Genomic DNA, 23,219 nt, shown 5'->3' with positions numbered 1-23,219 from the left:
GGCTACCCTGAAACCCATGGCAGTATTCAGATCTGGAGTCTGCCTGTTTCCCTGGCTATAATGAGACATGTGGGGGTGTCTAGTGTTGACCTTTTCCTGCTCAGGATCTACCACTGGTTTGCTGAGATGGGGCTTCCTGCTGGCTTACTGGGATGCTTGCTGTCCTGGACTTAATAACTGAACCAACAAATTAGATAAACTCCCTTAAAAACTAACAACAAAACCACAAGATAAGCTCTAAATACTGTCATAGACATTCACTTTAAAAACCACACTTTAACCAGTAGTTCTCAAACTTTTTTCTCCAGGACCTCTTTACATTGTTAAATGTTATTAAGAACCCCCACCCCTAGGTTTTATTTGCTTGCATTCTATCAATATTGCCATATTGGAAAATTAAAATTATCTTACTATTATTATGAAACTAGTCTTCACCTTATGGACTCCCTGAAAGGGTCACGAGGATTCCCCTGAAGGGTCCCTGGACCACAATTTGAGAACCAATGCTTCAAATACTCATTGGCCATCCTAATTTGGTGGGGAAGAAAGTATGAGGCACATGTAGCTGATAAGTTGCTGCTTCAAGAAATAATATATTGTAATGGAAAACATGGTGGACTTGGAGTTGGAAAGCTCTCGGTTTGAATTCTTTGCTACATACTTCCTAGTTATGTGATCTTAGGCAAGTGGTTTAATTTCTCAGTGCCTCAGTCTTTGCATCTTTAAAATGGGGATAATTATTCTTGTGTACCCTCCTTCTTGTGGCTGTTTGTAGGAAAGTGTTTTGCAAACCTTAAGTGCGATGCAATTTGTTCAGTCGTGGAAAAGGTGCTGGATTCAACCCCTAGTTAGAAATAGTAGAGTGAAGTAAAAAGGTGGGGGAGCCAGAAAACTTGGGTCTCCATCTGACTGTTTCTTAATGTCATTTAATGCTTGCATATTTCAGAGTAAGGAAAATGAATCTTAATGGGTTCAATCATTTTGCTTAACTATTTTTCTTTGTTACAAGAGGATGCCTATAGTCTCTTTCCCACTAATTGGGCCTTTGAAAATAGTCAGCAACTTGAAAGCACTGTTCAGGTCAAGGATGAATCCTGTGTTTTTAATTGAGTGCTACAAAACATCAGTTGAGCATGATTAATAGCAACTCCTTTTGTGGTGGCAAAAAAATGGAAATTGAGGGGATGCCCATCAATTAGGGAATGGCTGAACAAGTTGTGGTATATGAATGTAATGGGATACTATTAGTGCTATAAGAAATGATGAGCAGGTGGACTTCAGAGACACCTTGAAAGATTTATCTGAACTGATGCTGAGGGAGGGGAGCAGAACCAGGAGAACATTGTACACAGTTACTGCCACATTGTGAGATGACTAACTTTGCTAAACTTAGCTCTTCTCAGCAATTCAAGGTTCTAAGACAACTCCAAAAGGCTCATGATAGAAAATGCTATCCACATCTAGAAAAAGAATTACAGAGTCTGAATGCAGGTCAAAGCATATTATTTGCTCTCTCTTTTTGTTTTGTTTTGTTCTTTCTTGTAATTCATTCTATTGGTTATAATTCTTCTTTGCAACATGACTAATGTGAAAATACATTTAATGTTTATGTAGAGCCTATATCAGATTTCATTCTGTCTTGGGGAATGGGGAGGGAAAGGAAAAGCAGAAAATTTAAAACTCAAAAGCTTGTGGAACTGAATTTTGTAAACTATAAATAAATAAATAAATGAATGAATGAATGAATGAATAGTGAGATAGGACTGATCAACCAGACAACAACAAAGCAAACCATGAACCCTCCCTGTGGAACTTCATTTACTTCTGAGCTAAAGCAAAAAGAGCCAAAGAACTGGGAAGCCAGGATTGGTCTGGGCAAAGGGGCGGACATAACAAAGGTGGGGTTTGTGCATTAATTTGGAAGGCTTATATTCCTCGAAGGAGGAGAAGTAAAGAGAGGAGTGGAAGTCAGAGGAATTTCTCTCTATGCCCTTGAATGTACCTCCTTACCACTTTGTTGCAAATACAACAGAATTTGGGAACTGTTTTTGTTGCATAAGTACCCTGTTTTCCATGGTAGAAAGCAATCTGTGGAGCTAAACATTTGAACTGTCTTTCCTAAACCTTCTGGGCTCAGACCATCCCTAAAGGTTGGTTGTGGGTCGTCTATGTCTAGAAGATTGGAGGCTCAGTCATGGTATGTTTAAATCTACTGTGATTGTATTCTTTTTGGTTGGTTGTTTGCCTGTGAGTAAAAGCTCTCTATGGTAGTATGCTTTCCTAATTCCACATTTGGCCTGCTCAATCATGCTCTGTGCACATGACTGGATAGCCCTTATGTTTAGCAGACTATGGGTTTTCCGAAGAGTAGGGTGGCTTGAGAGGTTTTTTTGAAAGAATAACTCTACACTGACCACAACTACTAGAGGAACAAGAAGAGCACTGATATCAACAAAGAAAGTAGGGGACAGAAGGTCACGTGCTCACTGAGAACCAAAGAGATTGTCAGTTTCCCCTGTAATCTCTCCAGTATTGAGATGGAGCATACACTCAAGTTAGAATCAAGCTCGTGAAGTGACTTGTTCCTATGATGAGCACAAACAGGCTTATAGCCAGCATTGCCACCTAGTGGTTAAAGAGAGAAGGTTCTATGGAGGCTGGACATTGAGAGGTGAGTAGAAAAGCAAAGTGTTTAAAAATTCTAAATACTGGGACAGCTATAGGTAGCAAAGTGAATAGAGCACCGGCCCTGGAATCAGATGGAGCTGAGTTCAAATCTTGCCTCAGACACTTGACACACTTACTAACTGTGTGACCTTGGGCACACAACCCCAATTGCCCTGCCCTCCAAAAAAAAAAAAAAACCAAACTTCTAAATGCTAAAGATTTTTGTTGCTTTATGTGTAGAAAGAAAAGAATTTTTCCTGGATGAGTACTAGAAACCTAAAAACACCCACATCTGACTTTCCCCAGTATTTCTTAAATGGGCTTTTTTTTTTTATAAGTAGATATGATTTCATTGGTACATGAAACTCCCAAATGTGGCAAATCCCTCTACCAATGCAGATCCACATCTCATCTGCAATTTATAAACTTAGAAAATTATTTGTAATCTATAGTGCCTGGAGCACTAAAAAGGTAACTGATTTTCCCAGGACAACCAAGGCCAGTAGGCAGCAGGGGCCATAACTGAAGGTTGGTCTTTCTGGGTCCATCACAACATCTTCTCTTTTCTTAGGCACTTAACACAAACTTCACTGATGTTTTAAATTTAAGTAACTAATTTACAGGTGGAAATCATGAACTCCCTTGTAGACTGTAAACTCCTTGAATGGAGAAATTAGATTTTTTTAACCCACTTCCAATGGGGAAAAATACATTAGGCATATATTAGACATTTAATAGATATTTACTGAATTGATAAGTACTCAAATCTAAACAGAGAAGGCAATAGTAATAATTATGGTTGTTATAATGATGTCTTATAATTTTTGTTGTTGTTAAGTCATGTCTGACTCTCCATGACCCCATTTGGTGTTTTCTTGGCAAAGTTACTAGAGCGGTTTTGCCATTTTCTTCTCCAACTCATTTTACAGATGATGAACTGAGGCAAACAGGGTTAAGTGACTTGCCCAGAGTCACACAGCTAGTAAGTGTCTGAGTCCAGATTTGAACTCAGTTAGATGAGTCTTCCTGACTCCAGGCTCTGCATTCTATGCACTATGGCACCACCTAGCTGCCCCTCTCTTGTAGTACATTTTGCCACCTATCAATTACAAACTTTTTTTAAAATGGGCATCTCTAAAAGGGGACTGTCTACCTATTTGTTAGTCTGTTTCTCCAGTTCAGTCTGTGTGACCCACAATGAGCTCTCTTCTCTTAACTTACCTCTCCCCCCACCCTCCATTACGTATTTAGGAATCAGGTTAGAGAAACTTCCCACTCTCTCATTAACACATCTAATTTTCTCCAGTTATTCAATTTCTTTGTTATTATGTCTTCTTCTTCTTCTTCTTTATTCTTTCTTTCTTTCTTTATTTCTCCAATTACTCAATGTGTTGTTTTCATTGGTAGGGATAGGGACTGGATCTATGATTTCATTGGCAGAAGGAACTTTTTTCATTAGCTGTGAAAGTACAAGTGCATTAACAATTTGACCATAATTCTTTGGTTATGTGACCACAAACACATTACTTAGCTTCTCTCATTTCTTAACTTCTATTTTGCAGATGAGAAAACTGAGGAGCTAAGCCTCAGTTTCCTCATTTGCAAAATGGAGATAATAAGACATAATGAGGAAATCAAATGAGAGAATTATATAAAGTGCTTTGTAAACCTTAAACTGTCACTAAAGTATCAGCTATAATAATAATCATTATTATTTTAATATATAAATTATAATATATTCATTCCTGACTCATCCAGAAGTTTTTTTTTTAAATACAAAGAAGCTCCACATAATTGTAATTATTTGGTTTGATTTGGATTCCAAACTCAGCATTCTTTCCTCTGTTCTCCCTGGTCTTTTCTCTTCACATGGTCTTTCGAGAAAGGTTTCAAGCATTTCATCAATTTTCAAGCATTGTCAATGTCAGAGGAAAAGGACTGCAGAACCTTTTTCAAGCATTCATGTGAAGGAATACATAGCTAACTCCTCTTATTGACTCCCCCTGTCCCAGAAAGCAGCACTCTAAATATATGTCACCATGGACATGAGGATATTATCTGCCCTGCTATTGTATGATTGACTCCATGGTATACTGCTGTGTTTAGTCACAAAATGTATGCCATATTTGGTCATAAGTATAAGGCTACTATGTGATCCTGTCATATTTTTCATGATTTACAGCTTTAAAAACTTTCACATCAAACCTGTGCAGTAAGTAGTGCAAGTATTACCCTTTTTTACAAATGAGATAATTGAGGTTCAATAAAATTAGAGCTTTGCCCAACATTTCACAGCTGACTCACATTCAAGTCTAACACCAAGTTCATTGTTCTTTCTTCTGTACCAGGGGTGGGGAACCTACAGCCTCGAGGCTGTCACATGAAGCCCTCTAGGTCCTCAAGTACAACCCTTTGACAATGTGATATTTGAATCCAGTAAAAGGGCCTCACTTGAGGACCTAGAGTGTCACATGTGGCCTCAAAGCCGTACGTTCCCTACCCACTGCCTTCCAAACCTGACTTTTAGCAAAATGAAGTAGAGCAAGTGTTTTCCCCGTGCCTTCTTACTGCCTTCTTATGCTTCTTGTCCCTTGAGCATCAAGTGCCTTCATATCCTACTCTGACTATTCACCACCTCTCCTGTAGGTTCTATCCTAGGCTGTGGTATGTGCTCTAAGGTTGATCTCTCTTCTCCCCCTACCCTATCAATACTGCCCTGCTGACTTTTCAGCTAGCTGTCACTTAGAAAAGTGCTGATAAAAGAATTCACATTTATGTGACATGGTAAAAGCATCGAGTTCACACACAGTGTTGGAACAAGTTCAACAGAAGCCTTTTAATTTGTAACACAGGAAGATCAGACACATGGAAGACCACGGGGAGACTCCTTCAAGAAAGTAGCCTGTTATCAAGAAATAGAAAGGTCTGTCAGTAGAACAGATTAGGTCCAGAAGTAAATGAACACAGTTGCCTTGTGTCTGAGAAATCCAAAACCCCAGCTACTTGGCTAAGGGCTCACTTTAACAAAAACTACCGGGAAAACTAAAAAACACTCTGGCAGAAATTAGGCACCATGATTTTGGCAGTGTCAGAGGAGAGAAGGGGGCATATACAAGTGACGTCGAGAAGGTAAAATTGACAGGGCTTGGGGACAGACTGGATATGAAACATGAGAAACAGTGAGGAGTTGAATATGATACTTAGGGAGGGAGTAACTGGGAAGATGGTGGTACCCTCTGCAGAAATAGGGAAGTTAGGAAAGAGAAATTTGGGGGAAAGTTAACAAATTCTCTTTTGTACGTGTTACATTTAAAATGTTGATATTTAATTGATATCATATTGCTTGCCTTCTCAAAGGGCGGGAAAGTGACTGGAGGGTGGGAGAGGGTTTGAAACTACATTTTAAAAAAAAGAATATTAAAAATAAATAAATAATAGATTTTTTGGAGAACAAAGATATCCAGTTCAAGATGTTTAAAAGGCAATTGGAGATGCAAGACCAGACGGTAAGGCTGGACAAGTAGATCTAAGAATCATCTACTTAGAAATGATAGTTGAATCCATGGGAATTGATGACATCACCAAGCAAAATAGTATAGATGTGAAAGAACAAAGGGCCCATGTCAGAGTCTCAGGGGACACCCCTCATGAAAGGATATGACATGGAGGAAGATCCAGCAAAGGAAACAATCTAAGCAGGAAAATCTGGAAAGAAGTGTGGAACAATGTACAGTAGCAAAGTGTGTGGTAGAGATGGGACAAGGAATTATAACTTAAATAAATGACTGTTAAATCAGTTGTGATTTGGTGATTTGGTGATATGTGTGGTGTAGCTGTAAGAAGTACATTTCCTCTATAGGAAAAACATCAAAAGGTAGAAGTGTTTGTTTTGAGTAGAATATCTGCATATAGATATAGAACTAGACTGAGACCGAGTCTAAGACAGAGAAAATGAAAAACTACATGCTACATACAAATATATGTAGAATATTGTTGTGTAGGGGTTCTTAATCTGGGGTCCAGGGTTACAAACCATGAATTTGCATTGGAAAAATTACACCTTTGGGGGTGGCTAGGTGGCACAGTGAATATAGCACTGGCCTTGGAGTCAGGAGGGCCTGGGTTCAGATCTGGCCTCAGACACACAAATAGCCATGTGACCTTGGGCAAGTCACTAACCCCAATCGCCCTCCAAAAAGCAAAAAAAAAAAAAAAATGAAAAGAAGAAAAATGACACCTTTATTTTCGTGAACCTCTGGTTTCCTTTGTAACCCCAATGCATTGTATCATACACGTTTAAAAACATTATTCTGAGAAGTCACCAGATTGACAAAGGTATCCATAATACACAAAGACATTCAGAGGCTCTGGCATAGTGGGCAACATGATGCATTTGGAGATAGGAAGACTCACCTCTGGTTCTTACTAGTTCTGAGATCACAGGTAAGTTACCCACCTCTCTAAGCCCCAGTTTCCTCATCCATAGAATGAGTTGGTTGAACCAGATGGCCTTCCTTCCAGCTGTAAATCCACGATCGTACACATAGAAACACTTTTGCTTACTCATTATATCCTTGAACTACATAAAAGGTTTCACTGTTGAAGATCCCACTCCATAGAGCTATCTATGTATTAAGAGAAAGGTGCCCTGCAAAGTCATGTAGGTATGTACCTCCAAATTTATGCTGAATGTGGTTACCTATATAACTAGACATGGTCTAAGCCACCCCCTTTATTCTCTTATGATATCCAATACCCCCAAAGTGTAAAGCTTGAGGAATCATCTCCTCTATGAAGCCTTTCCTGATTCCCCAACCACTAGTATGATATTAATTCTTGTGTTTCTTTAGGTTTCCCCATTAGAATGTAAATGCCTTGTGGGGGCAGCTAGGTGGAGCAGTGAATAGAGCACAGGCCCTGAAGTCACCTGAGTTCAAATCCAGCCTCAGACACTTGACACTTAACTAGCTGTGTGACCTTGGGCAAGTCACTTAACCCCAACTGCCTTGCCCCCCCCAAAAAAAAGAATGTAAGTGCCTTGCAAATATGGATTACTTCATTTTTCATATTTGTTTCCTCAGTGCTAAGCACATAGTAGGTGTTTAATAAATATTTTCTGATTGATTGACAATATTCCTCAAAACAGGGCCTCCTGAAGTACAAAGTTAGGGTCAAGTCAGTCTCACTTTATCACCATTCTGTCTACAGAGATAGTACCATACTCTAGTGAGCAACTCCTCAGGCTTAGGGGATATGACCTTTGTATCATAGGGTCACAGAGCTAACACCAGATGGAATCTTAGAGGCCACCTAGTCTAACTCCCTTATTTTTACAGATGAAGAACCTGGAGCTACCCAGAAAACTCAAGTGATTTGTCCAAGGTCTCAGAGGTAGGATTTGAATCAAGGTCCTCTGATTCCAAAGACAGTAGTCTTTAACCATACCATACTTGGCACAAATTGAGGGGCCAAAGGCAGTCACGACTCACTCTTACCAGGGCCAACTGGATCTTTATTGTATATCCTTGAAGAGTACCAAAAACACATGTGTATGCGTATTGGTTATCTCCACACTAAGGCGTTTTGCAGCCCCGGGGGGGGGGGGGGGAGGGGGCTGATCATCTTCACTTGGCAGAGGTGCTAGTTAACAACGTGCTATATACTATCCTCTCAGTGATCACAAATGCAAGCTTTCACTTCACTTGGATACTTAATATCTTTGGTAAGTGAATGACTTGATCAGAAGTGGAAAAGGGCAGCGCTATTTGCCTTCTATCTGACCAGGGCATTATTTCCCTGATTTTAGAAGAACTTTATGAAGAATAATGTATCCAAAACTAGGTTTCTGACAGGTTACAAAAAGTGGACCTGGTGACAGCTCCTAGAATCATAGATATTGAGTTTAAAAAGACCTTAGGGAGAATCGATTCCAACACCCTCATTTGATAGATGAGGAAACTGCACCAGAAAGGAGTGAATTAACTTGCCCCAAACCCTACAAGTACTAAGTAGAAGGTCCAGTGTTTAAACCCAAGTCTTATGACTCAAAGTCTGAATCTCGACATTGAACTGCTTCTGGAAAGGCCATGTGAGTCGGTTGTTCTATGGCACCAGTCAACCCTCCCCTGCCCCCTTTCCCCACCCCCCGTGACCCGACCAAAGCATGCTCCCTTCACCACCATTCCACTCTGTGAATTGTCTGCCCCCTTAAAGTGTAATCTCCATGAGGATAAGGACTGTCTCTCTCTTTCGGATTTGTTGCTCCCATTCCCAATAACTGGCACATAATAAGCACTTAATAAATGTTCTTTCATTCTCTACATTATAGTGCTTTGATTTACTAAGATATTAATTTGCATCACAGTATAGTAGAAAGACCAATGTATTTCAAATCAGAGTACCTGAGTTTAGCTCCCACCCCTCTCACTCTCTGTATGACCTTGGGTAAATCATATCTTTGGGGGTCTCAGTCTCCCACTATGTAAAATGAGGGAGTTAGGCTACTTGGGCTTCCAATGCTCCTTCCAGCTCTAAACTTTTCATCTTACTATCTTTGACTAAATCTTCTATTTCCATTGTTTTGCAGCATCAAACATCCTGACCAGTTTGGCCTATGTTGACTTTTTCCTTCTCCTGATGTGGTTTCCTGAGTATTCCATGATAGACTGAGCAATAGATGTGATTGTCAGCCATGACAAGGCAAATGTGAATTCTTTGCTGACCCATCTGTTTTTAATGTGAGGAATTTAGCCTTTGACCAAAAAACGTGATGCAATAACTCCATATACACATGATCTTACTAAAGCCTCTGGTTTTAGGCATCACTGTCTTCTTTTTGCAAAAGAAAGGATAAGAAATTTAAGTGATCCTTAATGGGATGAGAGGGAAGAGCCTCAGTTAGCACCAGGAGCGGCCTCTCTTATCAAGGTTATACAAGAGGTTGAGGCCTCCATTCCTGCCTTCGTTACCCTTTTCTAGTCTGAATTATGTGGATTAATATCTTAACTCTCCTTACTTTTTCTTCACAGCTCAAGTTACTGACTTCCCGATGGGACCAGCCCATTAGCCAAAAACCTCTCTGACAGGAAACAAAAATGTAGGTTTTACTTTTCCCAAGGGAACTTTGTGGTTGGAATGATATTGCAAAAGAGACTGGGGTTTTGTTATTGCTTTTTTGTTTTTGTTTTTTTTTTCCCCTGTTATTATTAGGGAAACTGATTGGTCCAGATTTAAGTAAGAAATGGCAAGGATCCCAAATGGTAAAATAAAGGTATCTTTTAGGTTCTTATCTTTCACTTATTATTCACCTTCCATCTGACTATGCCTGGCATATTTTATTTTATTTTTTGTATTCAGCACATTTCCTATGAACTTATCAGACAAGCTACTTAGTGGGAATAGATCTTGGTTATAGGTCAAGAGTCTGCCTTTTGAACACTATTGTGACACTCAAGTGAATTTGGATGTTCAGTGTCATATAACAGTCTGAATTGTCAGTGCCCGCCAAGGAATAACCTGCTTCTTTTTCTCTCCACCTTGTCAGTCATTAGCATTCCAGGCACATTACCCATTCCTCTGGATGGCCGAAAAGACCCAGAGAACAAATCTCCCATTACACTCAGCAAGACAATCTTCTTGCCATTAACATTTCAAGTTCAGGGATAATCATTTATAGTGAGGGAAACTATTTGGGGGGGGAGGGGGAAGATACAAGACACCTTAAACTGATTAAGATGAATGACAAAAATTCCTTCTTTTAAGGATAAGTTCTGTTTGCAATTAATTTCCCTGTTGTTCATTTTAAAAAATTATTAAGTAATACAATCTCTAGAAAAAGTCACCTACTCTCTATACCTACCCAGTTCCTAATGGACTTACAAGGTTAGATACTGCAAATGAAGAGAATATTTCTGTATTTAGAACAAGATTTAGAACCATCTTGGAGTCCGTCAAAAATAAAGTCAGTTGTCAAAGTGCCAAAGATAATGTCATTTAATCAAATTCAATTCAGCAATGCTATGTGAATGTAATGGCCAGATTTTTTTTTTGGGGGGGGGGAGATTGGTCAATTAATTAATCAACAATTGTTAATCAACATCTATTATAGCATTTGTTAGGCATCATCTACTATTTGCCAGGGACCATGTTAGGAGCTGGATATGAGAAAATATAATGTTGTTGTTCAGTCGTTTCCAATTTCACAACCCCATTTGAGGTTTCCTTTGGCAAAGATACTGGAGTGATTTGCCATTCTCTTCTCCATCTCATTTTATGGATGAGAAAACTAAGGTCAACAGAGTGAAATGACTTGCTCAGGATCACACAGCTAGTAAGTCTCTGAGGCTGGATTTGAACCAAGGTCTTTCTTATTCTAAGCCCCCACACTCACTGTGCTACCTTGCTGCCCTCATGAGAAAATATACTTCCTTCTTTTCCTTGGAGAGATAGGGTACTCCCGGCCTAGAATGTCACACATGCTGTGGAATAGTCAGGATTCCAGCTTGTTTTGCTTTACAGTATTACAAGGCAGGATTTACTGGGTGGGGGGTGAAGCATAGGGTACCAAGACAGTAGTATAGAAACGTTTGATGAGATAACAAAACACATAAATAAAATTAACAAATGAAAAGATAAATAGCTCAAGGTGCATTGCAAATCTCCATTATCATATCTGAATTTTTTTTAAATTAAGTTCAGCAAATGGTTATTGAGCCCCCACTATGAGATCAGAGCAATGATAACTGTTGGGCAAAATATAAACTTGAGAGAAAATTTCTTAACAATTAGAATGATCCAAAAACAGAATGGGCTGTTTGGACAGGTGAGCTTACCATTTTTGGAAGGCTTCAAGCAGAGTAGGCAAATGGAGATTATGGAGAAGATTCCTCTTTGGTATAGGACTGATCAGATGGTCTCTGTGATCCGAACTTCTTGATTCTGTGATTCCACATGAGAAAAATGTTTTCTTCTCTACTGGATTTTTCTGTTCTGCCCAAAAATTATGCAGGGTTTCTGTATCTTGGGAAAAATGAACAAATGAACAAACAGAAATACTGTGTACTTTAACCAACCCTCGGACTACCATTTTCCTTCTCCCTTTCCTTTCCAAACTAATTTTCTCAAACAAATGCTCCATTCACTGCTTCACTTTCTCCCCACCCACTTCAGAGTTACTCCTGCACCTCCTGGATAGAAAATTTTCTCAAAGATCAATGGAGAGTAATTAAAGGTTTTTGTGCAGTAGTGATATGGTGAAAGTCCTATTTAAGTATAATGATAATAATAACTGATATTTATATGACACTTTATGCACATTGTTTCATTTGATCTTTCCCACAGCTCTATAAGGTTGTACTATTTATTCACATTTTACAGATGTAGAAACTGAGGCTCAAAGAGATCAAGAATTCAGAGAAAGGAAAGATTGGGAAGACTTTCCTGGGGGATGTGACACGAGCTCAAGCTTGAGGGTTTTCAGGTTTCATATTAACTTGGGCCCCCAGAAAGACCCAATTCATTTGTTCTAAATTCAGAAATCCCTGGAGAGCACTGGAGATATCACTGAGACAATCTCACCTGTTTATAGTAATCTGGGCACACAGCCCTCCTGTGTAGAGCTTTTTCTTTGGAAATAATTTTTATGGAAATTTAGATGATTTCAATCAGTAGATTTTGAGAGGAATTAATGACTCGTAATGGAGTGGAGACCATCACAGAAGCCCCGTGTTCCACACAGAATGAAACTATAAAAGCTTCCTGATAAGGAATTCCACAGACTCAGTGCTCACTCAGCACACTCCCAGGGAGTGTTGAGGACTTTTTCAATGACAAAAGGGGAGGAATGGAACAAACCAGAATTTGGGACTAAGCTGGACTGGCTTCCTCAGAAAGTGGTAACTGGATATCACTGCCATGGGTGGTTTATATTTAAAATGGTACAGGTCCCGGAAACCTCCTGGTCCTGAGGACACCGAATGGCAGAAGTAGTTCCAACAACTCCTTTCTTATATATGAATATATGAGGTTTCATCTATTTTATGTGCTCAGGAGGCATGTACCCTAAGGACAGCATTATTAATCAGGTTCTGGTATCTGAATAAGGATTTAAAAAAAAAAAGACTTTGAAACATGCCAAAAGGTACCAGCTAATCTTCTCAAATAAGTGCTAGTAGAAAACAAGATACTTTCTTTCTTTAGTACCTAAAATATTTATGGGCAGTGTGCTCCTAGCAAAGTACTGATTGGAATGACCAATATTTCCTGTATTACACCCCTTTTCTTTAAAGGACTTTTCTCCAAAACATCATTTTACCTTGTATTTTGGTATTTGTTCAAAAGATCGTGGGCAGATAGGATAGAAGGTTGAGCTTGGAATCAGAAAAAAAAAAAAAAAAAAGACCTGAGTTCAAGTCCTTCCACTGACAGGTACTGGCTCTGTGAAACTGGAAAAGTTACAACCTCTCGGTTAGAGAAGTTGCTGGTCTGCCTCTATTTAGAAAATATGGAGATTAGGAATGAAATCATCAATCTGTTCATAGCTATATTTTCTTTGAGAATAACAACCATATCCAATTCATTTTGGTATCTTCCCATTATTTAATGTGACTGTGGTCACTCAATAAATAACCACAGAAGAAATAAAAGAATGCAACAGAGGCCAGGATTCTTGGAGAAACAAACAGAAATCTCCAGTGTCCAGTTTTCTCCCCCTTGTCAAAAGTTATGGTGTTAATTATAGTTGAGTACATTTTCCATGAAAGCTGTTATGGTCATTAAAGTCAAATTTATTCTCCTCTACCCTCCAAGGGTTTCCTTCCTTTCAGCTTACTGAGAACCATGAGGTAATGGATTTTTAGAAGTATCATATAGACATGGGCCTGTTTCCAACAGTGGGACCATCCCTGCACAGCTGCTCAACAGTGAGTAGAGCTGGTTTCTTTGGGATTTGAAAACTTCCTATGGAAGTGAATCTCCAATTGGAGAAAATTATGACTATTTCTTCTCTTTTAATCTCTTTGAACTGCTCTCTGGGTCAGGAGTTAGCAACTTGTGGATAAGAGTCTCCTTAGAATAGAGGTTCCCAATCTTTCTCTGTTAACAGCGCTCAGCATCTCAGTAACTTGTTCTAAGGCAAAACAAAAACCAATTCTAACAGTTCCTTTTATTAAGTTGTTAGAGTCCAACAACTTAACATGTACTTTCATCCTCACAACATATTGGCCATTTGAAAAAATAATACACATAAATCAAAAGAAAATTTTTTTTTATTTTATTCATTTATCCTCATTGTCATCATCAGTAACATTTATTTTTGGTGGGGAGGGCAATTGGGGTTAAGTGATTTGCCAAGGTCACATGGCTAGTTTTTGTGTTAAGTGTCTGAGGCTGGTTTTGAACTCAGATCAGTATCATTTATGTAGTATCTATGTGTCAGGCAGGCACCATGCTAAGGGCTTTATAATCATTATCTCGTTTGATATTCACAACACCCCTAGGATATAGGTGCTATTATTATCCCCATTTTTAAATGAGGAAACTGAGTCAAACAGGCCATTATTTAAATACTCACAATTACTTATTATTGGGATGTGTGTACCTGTTGGACACTGCAAAACTTCTGAAACCTTGAAATGAGATTGGGTACCACCACCTTTATTTCCTCTTCCACACTGATTTTTCAAAGGGCACTCACTTTTTGTTATCACAGCAATGGCCAAGAACCCAGTTTCAAAAAGACATAATTTATGAATAAGAAAGTTCTGGAAGTTATAGCAGTGTCTAATGTATAAGCTGTGAATTCTTTCCAGTGAGTAGTTCTCTTTGAATCCAACAGATGCCCAGTATCACTGTGTTTCCTTCATTGTTTACCTTAAAAGTTGAAAATATCCCTTGGCACCCCTGTGAATTTACTGGTACTGTGATATACTGTTTGGGGACTACAGCCTTGCTGGTCTGTGAGAGACTCCCATTTCTTACTTCTTTTTGAGACCTCCCCCCAATCCCTTTCTGTTCTCACCTGTCAGCAAGAAGAGATCACAACATTTCAAAGGTTTAAGGAAACACTAGTTAAAGACACACTGAGTTGATAACTTAGACAAGCATCCTTGATATGGTGGTAAAGGTGAGATCATTGGAGAATGATACAGAGAAGGAAAAGAATTGGACAGAGGCAAGGGAGCACTTGCATTTCCAATCCTACAAGGTGGTTGTAAGTGTGGGGATAAGTACTGTATAGACATTAACATATTGAACATTACACATCCCTCTATGTAGATTTTATGTGTGTAGAAAGATGTCTCCCCTCCTCCTCATCTTCCTCCTCCTTCTCATCTGTAGTTCAGGCAGTGGAGTACAGGTAGAGATCTGACCCAGATAGCAAGTGGCCTGGTATCTTAAAGCCCCAGGCAACTCTAAAATGTCAGAAGGGGGCAGCTCAGGTGCCAATTGGTATCGATAGAGAAGTTTTCTGACCAGAATTTTCCTCCACCAACAAAATTACAGGTTAGGAACCACACACAGCCCTCCCAACAAAACAAAATAAAAGAAAGCAAAAATCTCCTACCAAATTAACAGAGATTGTTTTCCAGTGTCATAAATACAGAAACACCCAAAGTCAAATTCAGTAGCAAAGGTAGAGATCAGGATAGGGATGGGAGCTGTGATTCTATTGATAGTAGAAAATCCCAGAAGAAGAAATTCTCTAATTAATGCAAGTCAGTACCTTCTCTGCAAATTAGAATCTAAAGTAACTGAGAAGCTTAGCAAAAATACAGTTCTAAATTTTTTAATATAAAAAATCCTTCCAGGGCAAAGCACTCTTCTTTCCCTTGTGCAAATTCATTTCTCTTGTATGTCATTTTTTAATCAATATTTTTTTAAGTTCCATTGAAGTACCAGTGCAATTCATCCTGTGAGGCATACAAAACAGTGTGCCTATCTAGATATGCAATGAAAAAAGCTAGAAAGAGCACTGCTAAAAATGTGTGCCCTGATTTTTTCCCTGGATTAAAGAAACATTATAGGACTTTATAGTAGTCTACCCAGTAGATGAGGCTCTTACACACACACACACACACACACACACACACACACACACACACAATGCATTATTTGTGTATCTCTCTCCTCTCTTTGTGTCTCTCTGTCTCTCTCTTTTTCGCTCTACCTCTGTCTCTGTCTTTCTTCTCTGTCTCCATCTCCTCTCTCTGTGTCTCTCTGTCTCTGTCTCTCTCCTACATGTATATTTATGTCAATAAAAGGTCTAGTCCCTACAATGTGTGTGTATATATGTATTAGTGTGTGTACACACATATAAACAGATACAGGGTGTCCCAAAAGTCTTAGTGCAATTACAAACTTTCATAGCTTGAAACTACACTAAAGAAGCTGGCATGAATATCGACATTTATTGTAGGTCTGACTGATCTTCACTAAATATTCTGCTCAGCATAGATGCCCCTCTATTTCCTGACAGGTCCTACAAGCCTACCCTGTCAGATGTGTAAGGAGTTTAATGTTACATAGTACAGGTGTCTACCAAAGAGCTGTGCCTGAAAGACAGGCATGTGAGAACACAGCCAAGCACTTGTATCTAACACAAAGATCTCTTTTGTCTTACACCAGGTCTCTGTACTGACCAGATATTTTCTTTTAAGGAACATGTGGCTTGTGTAACCCATCCGGGGCCTTATCAAGTCTGGCCTGTTTTGAAACGTGCTGCCTGGTCCTACTGACAGCAGAGCAGGAGGGCCAACTCAGCCACAGCCGCTCATGTTCAAAGCTCTGAAAAGGAAGAAGGCCAGATTGTGGGCCTGGCAAAGCACCACCTGTCACCAGGCCCCAACCACTTCTGGACCTATCTATTTCCATGGCCTTCTTGGGATGTGGGGTCTGAGCTTTGGTTCATATCTGAGCCATCTCTTCTGCCCCAGGGAATATCCTTTAGTTGTATTGCCCTCTGAAATTCCTCTTGACCCCAATCAGATTTTTTGCACCAGCCTTGGTGTTACAAACCAGTTTTTTAATTCTTTGGTATTTTGAACAATCTTCCTATGTTGGAAAAAAAATTTTAATTAAAATTAAAAAACCAAGTCCAGAAGACAGAGGTCATATTTGGTTTCCTTGTGAATTGGGAAGATTTTACCTACATTAAGCTTCCATGAACACTTACATTAAACATGACTATTCCCATCAGTGCTTGGCTGTCCTTCTTTCTTGAACAATCACCATAATCACCAGCATTGCCCTGTGGTGAATCAGTGACACCTGCCGGGGAAAAGTGAGACTGGAAAGACACTAGATGGGGGAACTAGCTGGAGGCAGCTGCTGCCCTCAGGCCTGGAAATATCCCAGGCAAGAAGCCAATACAGACAAAGGATTAATAACAAAATCCCAGCAGTGGTGGTAGGGATCCATATCCAGCTCTAATGAAACCCAAATGCAGAGATTAGTTCCTGGGGTTGCCTGATGATGATCTCTCCTACTCATATAATACAAGTCTTTCCTCCATTTCTGGTCCACACATTGGGCCTAACTCCCCTTTGAGCTTTTGGCTAAACTTTATCCCACACAGACCAAGTTCAAGGAAGAATTCCAATGACAGGAAATTAAAAGTTTCTAGCAGAACCTGTTTCTTGTTACCTTGTTGCACATCCGGTTTCTACTTGACTTCCCTTGAAGTTTCAATGCTAAAATAACCCTGAAAAGTTTGTCCATATGTTGGAGATTTTGGTGCACTGGTTCATTTTGTAATAAACATCTGTTTGGTTGATTAACCCAGAGGCCCAAGCCTTCTATGACTCTCCTGCTTTCTTTTCTATGATGTACAAAGTACTAAGTGCAAACACAGTAAGGAATTGTTAGTTAGTCCCTAGCTGCCTCCCTCTCTGCCTGACAACATAAACCCTTCCTGAAATGGGAAGGCTATGTCAACATGGTCTCAATGTCTCTTAAGTTTCTTCTGGTGTTCAACTCAATTCATTTCAGCAAATGCACCTAATATGTGCAGAATATGAGAGTGAGCATGGCATACAGGATACCATGGAGTACTGGACTCATAGTCAAAAAGAGCCTCCTCTGAAATTTATTAGAACTGTGACTCAATGGGGAGGGTGTTTCCACACAAACAGAACCATTGTTGACATGTAAGGACCTTCAGAATGTTCAGCAATGGTAGCCAGCCAATTCTATAGGAAAGTCCTGGTTGGTTTCCCAACCAACCCAAGATGAAGTAGCTGTTCCCTCTGGGCATGTACCCTCCAGTCCCATTCTATGGAAGCAATAATCATCTACAAAATCTGAGGGAAGAAGAAAACATTTAGTTTTGGGGTAAAAGATTAAGTTAGGGAGGCATTCTGCCCAACATCATGGACTTTCTCTGGCTTTTATATTTTCTTTTTCAAGAAAGTAAGCCATTCAGTTGTCGAGATCTTCTTGTCCTAACCTCAGAAAGTATAGATATCTGTGATGATGGGCCACTGAGCAGACCATCTTAGCACTAATATCCTGCCTTACTTAAACAACAAGTCCACTCGTGGGATTTGTAGAAGTTCTCCACGGCTTTTCTGGATACGTGGTCTAGCTGACATTGCAAAATATATGTCACATCCTAAAATGTTCTCAGTTGACTTTACTGAAGATTTTGGAGTGGTCCAAGAGGTTGACAAGATCTGGGCCTAGCTAGGGAGTAAAGGTTAGTGTTCTTAAACTCTTTCTCTTTTAGAAGCATACTTAAGACAAAGATTAACATATTGATTAGATGGAGAATAGATGCATATTGGATATCAATTGGAACCAAACAAAGGTTAGGGAATCCGAAGAAAGCCCTGCAGCAAAACAGTTAATAGCACTATGTAAACATTTTTCAGACAGAGGTCACATTTGACTGACATGTACCTGTATGGGTCTAGTAGAACATTTTTGTAGACTCAAATAACACAAGTCAGCCTGTCAGTCAGTTGGGCCTAAGCCTAAGGGCTTATTTAAAGCATAAAAATGAAAACTAAGAGCTTTTGCTGCTGATCTCTCTCATTTCTCTTCTACTGGAGCTGGGAGGACCAGTAGGGATTCCATCCATGTTACAACAAATTGTGGGGCCTATTGGTGAATGACACTATTATTTGTACATGGTGCCCTACATGACCCAATCAATTCCAACCGGCAATAAACACCGCTACCTGACTGAGGAACTTAACCTGGGAAACATGGCAACGGAAACAAATGTCATCTGACCCAGATTGGATTTTTTTTTCCATCTGTTCATTAAAACTGTTCATAGAACTCCATTTCCTGAGGCATAGCAGGAATAAGTGACAACCGCAAGACAGAGAAAAAGCATATTCAATCTAATCTTTGATGACCTCATACTGAAATGATTATAGTTCCTCCGTCCCTCAGCCTCCCTTCAGAACAGGAAGCATGCCTAACTCTAATCACTAGCATTTTGTACTTCAACTCTATATGGCATTTTTAAGGATCTAGAAACCTAAATCAGCTTCCTGAGTTTATGTATATCTTGACCAAGTTTTCCTTCATTTCCTGCATTGAATCTGCCATTTGATGCTTGAGGTAGAGGAGACAGGAAGCCAAGAGAGGTCTTTTGGTGACTTAAATCCTGCCCTTGTAATCAGAACCTATTCTGGCTAAAACCATAAATTCTAGGAAGGGTGACTTCTCCTGACCCAAGTCTCCTGGTTCTGACTTTTCCAAACCTTTGAGTGTCTCTCTCATCTCAGCTATAATACATTCATCAAGGAGGCCTGTTAATTCCTTTCCCTGACCAGCACCTGATTTCAGATCTTGCATTTATTTCTATTAGATTAGAAATTCCTTGAGGGTAGGACCCCTTGTCTTGCGTTATTTTATAGGAAGAGTTTCCTGAGCAATTTTATTGAATTTACATGATGGTGAACCTTATTTGGGACTTTATATTTCATCAACTGGAAATGATTTGATACTTGTTGTTATTGTTGAATTATTGTTTCAGTCATGTCCAACTCTTTGTGACTCCATTTGGGGTTTTCTTGCCAAAGATACCAGAGTGGTTTGCCATTTTCTTCTCTAGATCATTTTACAGATAAGAAAACTGAGGTAAACAGGGTTTTAGTGATTTGCCCAGGGTCACACAGTTAGTGTCTGAGGTCACATTTGAACTCAGGTCTTCCTGACTCCAGGCCTGGTATGCTATCGACTGCTCTACCTAGCTGCCCTGATTTTGTACTTGGTGCTACTTATTTGTGCTTGGCTTATAAAAAGGAGTCTTTATCCAAGGCAGACTTTTTTTTTTTCTTGCGTTTTCTAAGAAATACAAAATAGGTGCAATTATATCAGAGACCAGGGACTCTGAGGATGGAATGGACCCTGGACTCTGGGAAACACCTATGCATCAGCATAGGCCCCCAGAGACTAACTGATCATGACCTCTCCTCAGCTCCAGAAATATCAGCTTTCTTGGTCTAAGATATGACAGTCACTGGGTCAGTGGTATAGTTAGTACTTTGGGCTTTAGATCTCAGAATACCTCCTGGATCCTGACCTGTAGAGATGATACCAAAGGTACATGCCCATTGCATGTGCTCTTGGTCACTGGGTCCCAAGACAAGGGAACCATACTGCCAAGTAGTAGCATTCTCTGGACCCCAACCCTAAAGAGAGAGAAGGAGGAGTTCTGGGGGACAATAACAACCCATCAGAGGATGAAAAATAAAGTGATCCTCTGTCAGGAAACAGAAGATTCGGATTTTGCCTCTGTTATTACTATGAGTTATTCATTCAACACTGGTTCAGGACAAACTCATTTTCTTTCCCAAGTCCCAAGCTTATTTTCCTTTCTGAGGAGTCCAAGGCCTCAGTGGAGTACTATAAGGCTAGATATCTGTTTGGGCTTTGGGGATAAAATCTAGACTCAAAATGTCAAAGTTTGCTTCTTCAGCAACTCCAAGTATGTTTCTTCTCTAGGAGAAGTCTGAGACCTTGGAGTAGTGTCACGAGTCTGAAGAACTATATAGATCCCAGCAGAAAGGTGAGATTAACTGTTTAAGTAAAGAGAGTCATAACAATTGTTCATAGGCTATTGCACTCCTTTATGTTATTTTGGCATTTTATGGGGGGGTGAAATAAAAACTGCCATCTTCCTAGCATATACATTATTACTTTTATTGTATACATGGGAAATGGAGACCCTTCTGCTCATATCTAGAGAGCCTGGGACATGAGCTATACTAAAACTAAATCTGGAGAATTCCGGGAGATAATTTGATAGGAGCAAAACAAAGCCAAAGATGTTTTAGAAGCTGCCTCAAAGATCAAACCTGGTTCTCATCATACTAGAACTTTGAGTGCTGAACCACCAATGATATTCATATTCCCAGGACTTAGACTCCAATTTGAATAACTTCTTAACAAATATTTACTGTATTTAATCGAATCACACTAGAATATAAATGATGAAGAAGATCTTCAAGAGTTGCTTTTTCAGGGGCCAAGGGAGCCGTTGCATTTTTACAGAGGGTCAAGACCTTAACCTAATGGAAAGAAGGCACATGTGAATGGAGGGGAGGGGGATGTTAAAGATTTGGAAGCTGCATCCAGCTCTGCCCAGTAGCCCTGATATGCTTGTTAATGGTGGTGTTCTCCACTTGCCTGAAAAATTTTCTCTAGTCCTATTTCTCAGCCAATCAATTAACAAGCATTATTAGTTATCCCCTATATGTCAGGTATTGGTTCAGATGAGACTATTCAGGAACATGTCTCTTTCCCCTCTGTGACTTTTGTTCTCATTTCTCTCCTCTCCCCGCCTTCCAGGTCTTCATCTCCCTCTTCCCATTGTCTCCAACAAAATATGAAAGGGTTAAGTGTGAGGAAGGGTAGATGTATTCATCATTATTAGGATTTGGGAGCTGTGGTCAGAAGAGGGGTGTATTGTTGCTTTGAAAACACCCCCCCCCGCCCCACCCCAGCTAAGCCTGGAGAAGTAACTGATATGATTATGTCCAAGATATATCCAATCCTCCCTGTATGTCATTGGAGCCCACTGCCTCCCTTTAGACATCTGGTTCTTTTCCTTTGTGTCCATATGGGCTTTAGTTTCCCCAAGTGCCCCCTTTCAAGTTCTTAAGCATAGATTGTCTTCTGTATCCCTCTATACAACCTCCCTGGGGGGTAGAGGGGTGGGATGAATCCTGGCCCCAGCCACCTTCAAACTCTGTATTAATGAGCACTATTTTTGTTGTAATGTTTGAAAAATGTGACCCAGTAGGCCAGAACTATGATGGTTTTAAAGTTAACCTAAGACTTTAATAATGATAACCACTTTCATTTGTATCTTTATAACATACAAGGTACTTTCTCTGCACATTGTCATCATAGCAGCCTCTGAGGTCAGTAAGACAGAAATTATTATTCTCTTTTTTACATGTAAGAAAACTTGAGGCTCAGAAGGTTAGGTGCCTTGCCCAGAACCTTGAATCAAGTAATATTCAAGAAGCAGGAGAATTGGAGTCAGGAAGAAACCCAGGTTGAAATCTTGGCTCACACATTTATGAGCTATATGACATTTACAAGGCATTTAAACTTTTTGGTCTCAGTTTCTTCATATGTAAAATGGCGCTGATCTTGTAATGACTGCTTGATTGACCTTGTAGGATTATATGGAAATCTTTTATAAACCTTTAAATGCTTTAGAATAAGAATTATTGGGTGGCTAGGTGGTGCAGGGAATAGAGCACTGGCCCTGGAGTCAGGAGGACCTGGGTTCAGATCCAGCCTCAGACACTTAACACACACACACACACACACACACACACAACTAGCCATGTGACCCTGGGCAAGTCACTTAACCCCAATTGCCCTCCAAAAAGCAAAAAAAAAAAAAAGAAATAAGAATTATTATTATGCCACTTTTGCCTAGCTGATAATACTTTTTGTACCTACACCACCCTTATCTCTGAGCACTCTGGTTTTAAACCTTGATCTAGCCAAACAAAATGATTCAACTTCATCTACTTGATTTGTTTACCATGAACTCCAACCCTTGTCCACAAGCTTTGTTCACACTATTTCTCTCAAATGGTCTGGCAGCTTGGTCCTATCATATCCTACACCACCCGGAGCCATCTCTAGTTGTCCTGATCTGTATCTGGTCACTGGACCCAGATGGCTCTGGAAGAAAAAATGAGGCTGGTGACTTTGCATAGCCCTTCCTCACTTAAATCCAATTGACTTTCAAGTCACGGCATAATCTTCCTGATGTCATGATCCTTTCTGAGAACAAAGGACACACCTAGGGTTCAAGTCTCCTGTTCTCTAGGAAGTCTGCCCAGACTCATTTTATTCAGTTCCTTTTGCTTTCTTCTAGCACTCAGGAGTAAGACCCCTTTGGTTTACTCATCTGCTTGCACACAAGCAAAATATCCTCATATTTAGAGAGCTATTGTTGAAAGAAATCCCAAGTTTCTTCTGACTTGAGTGAAGAGGAATAAACAAAACAAATAAGTTATCTGTAGATGACTCTCTCTCTCTCTCTCTCTCTCTCTCTCTCTCTCTCTCTCTCTCTC

The sequence above is a fragment of the Petaurus breviceps genome, unplaced genomic scaffold (genome assembly GCF_028583685.1).
Source record: "Petaurus breviceps papuanus isolate PSGF00001 unplaced genomic scaffold, PetGlider_PUasm1.0 151, whole genome shotgun sequence".
NCBI classification, from domain to species: domain Eukaryota; kingdom Metazoa; phylum Chordata; class Mammalia; order Diprotodontia; family Petauridae; genus Petaurus; species Petaurus breviceps.
Note: the sequence above shows the minus strand (reverse complement) of the source record.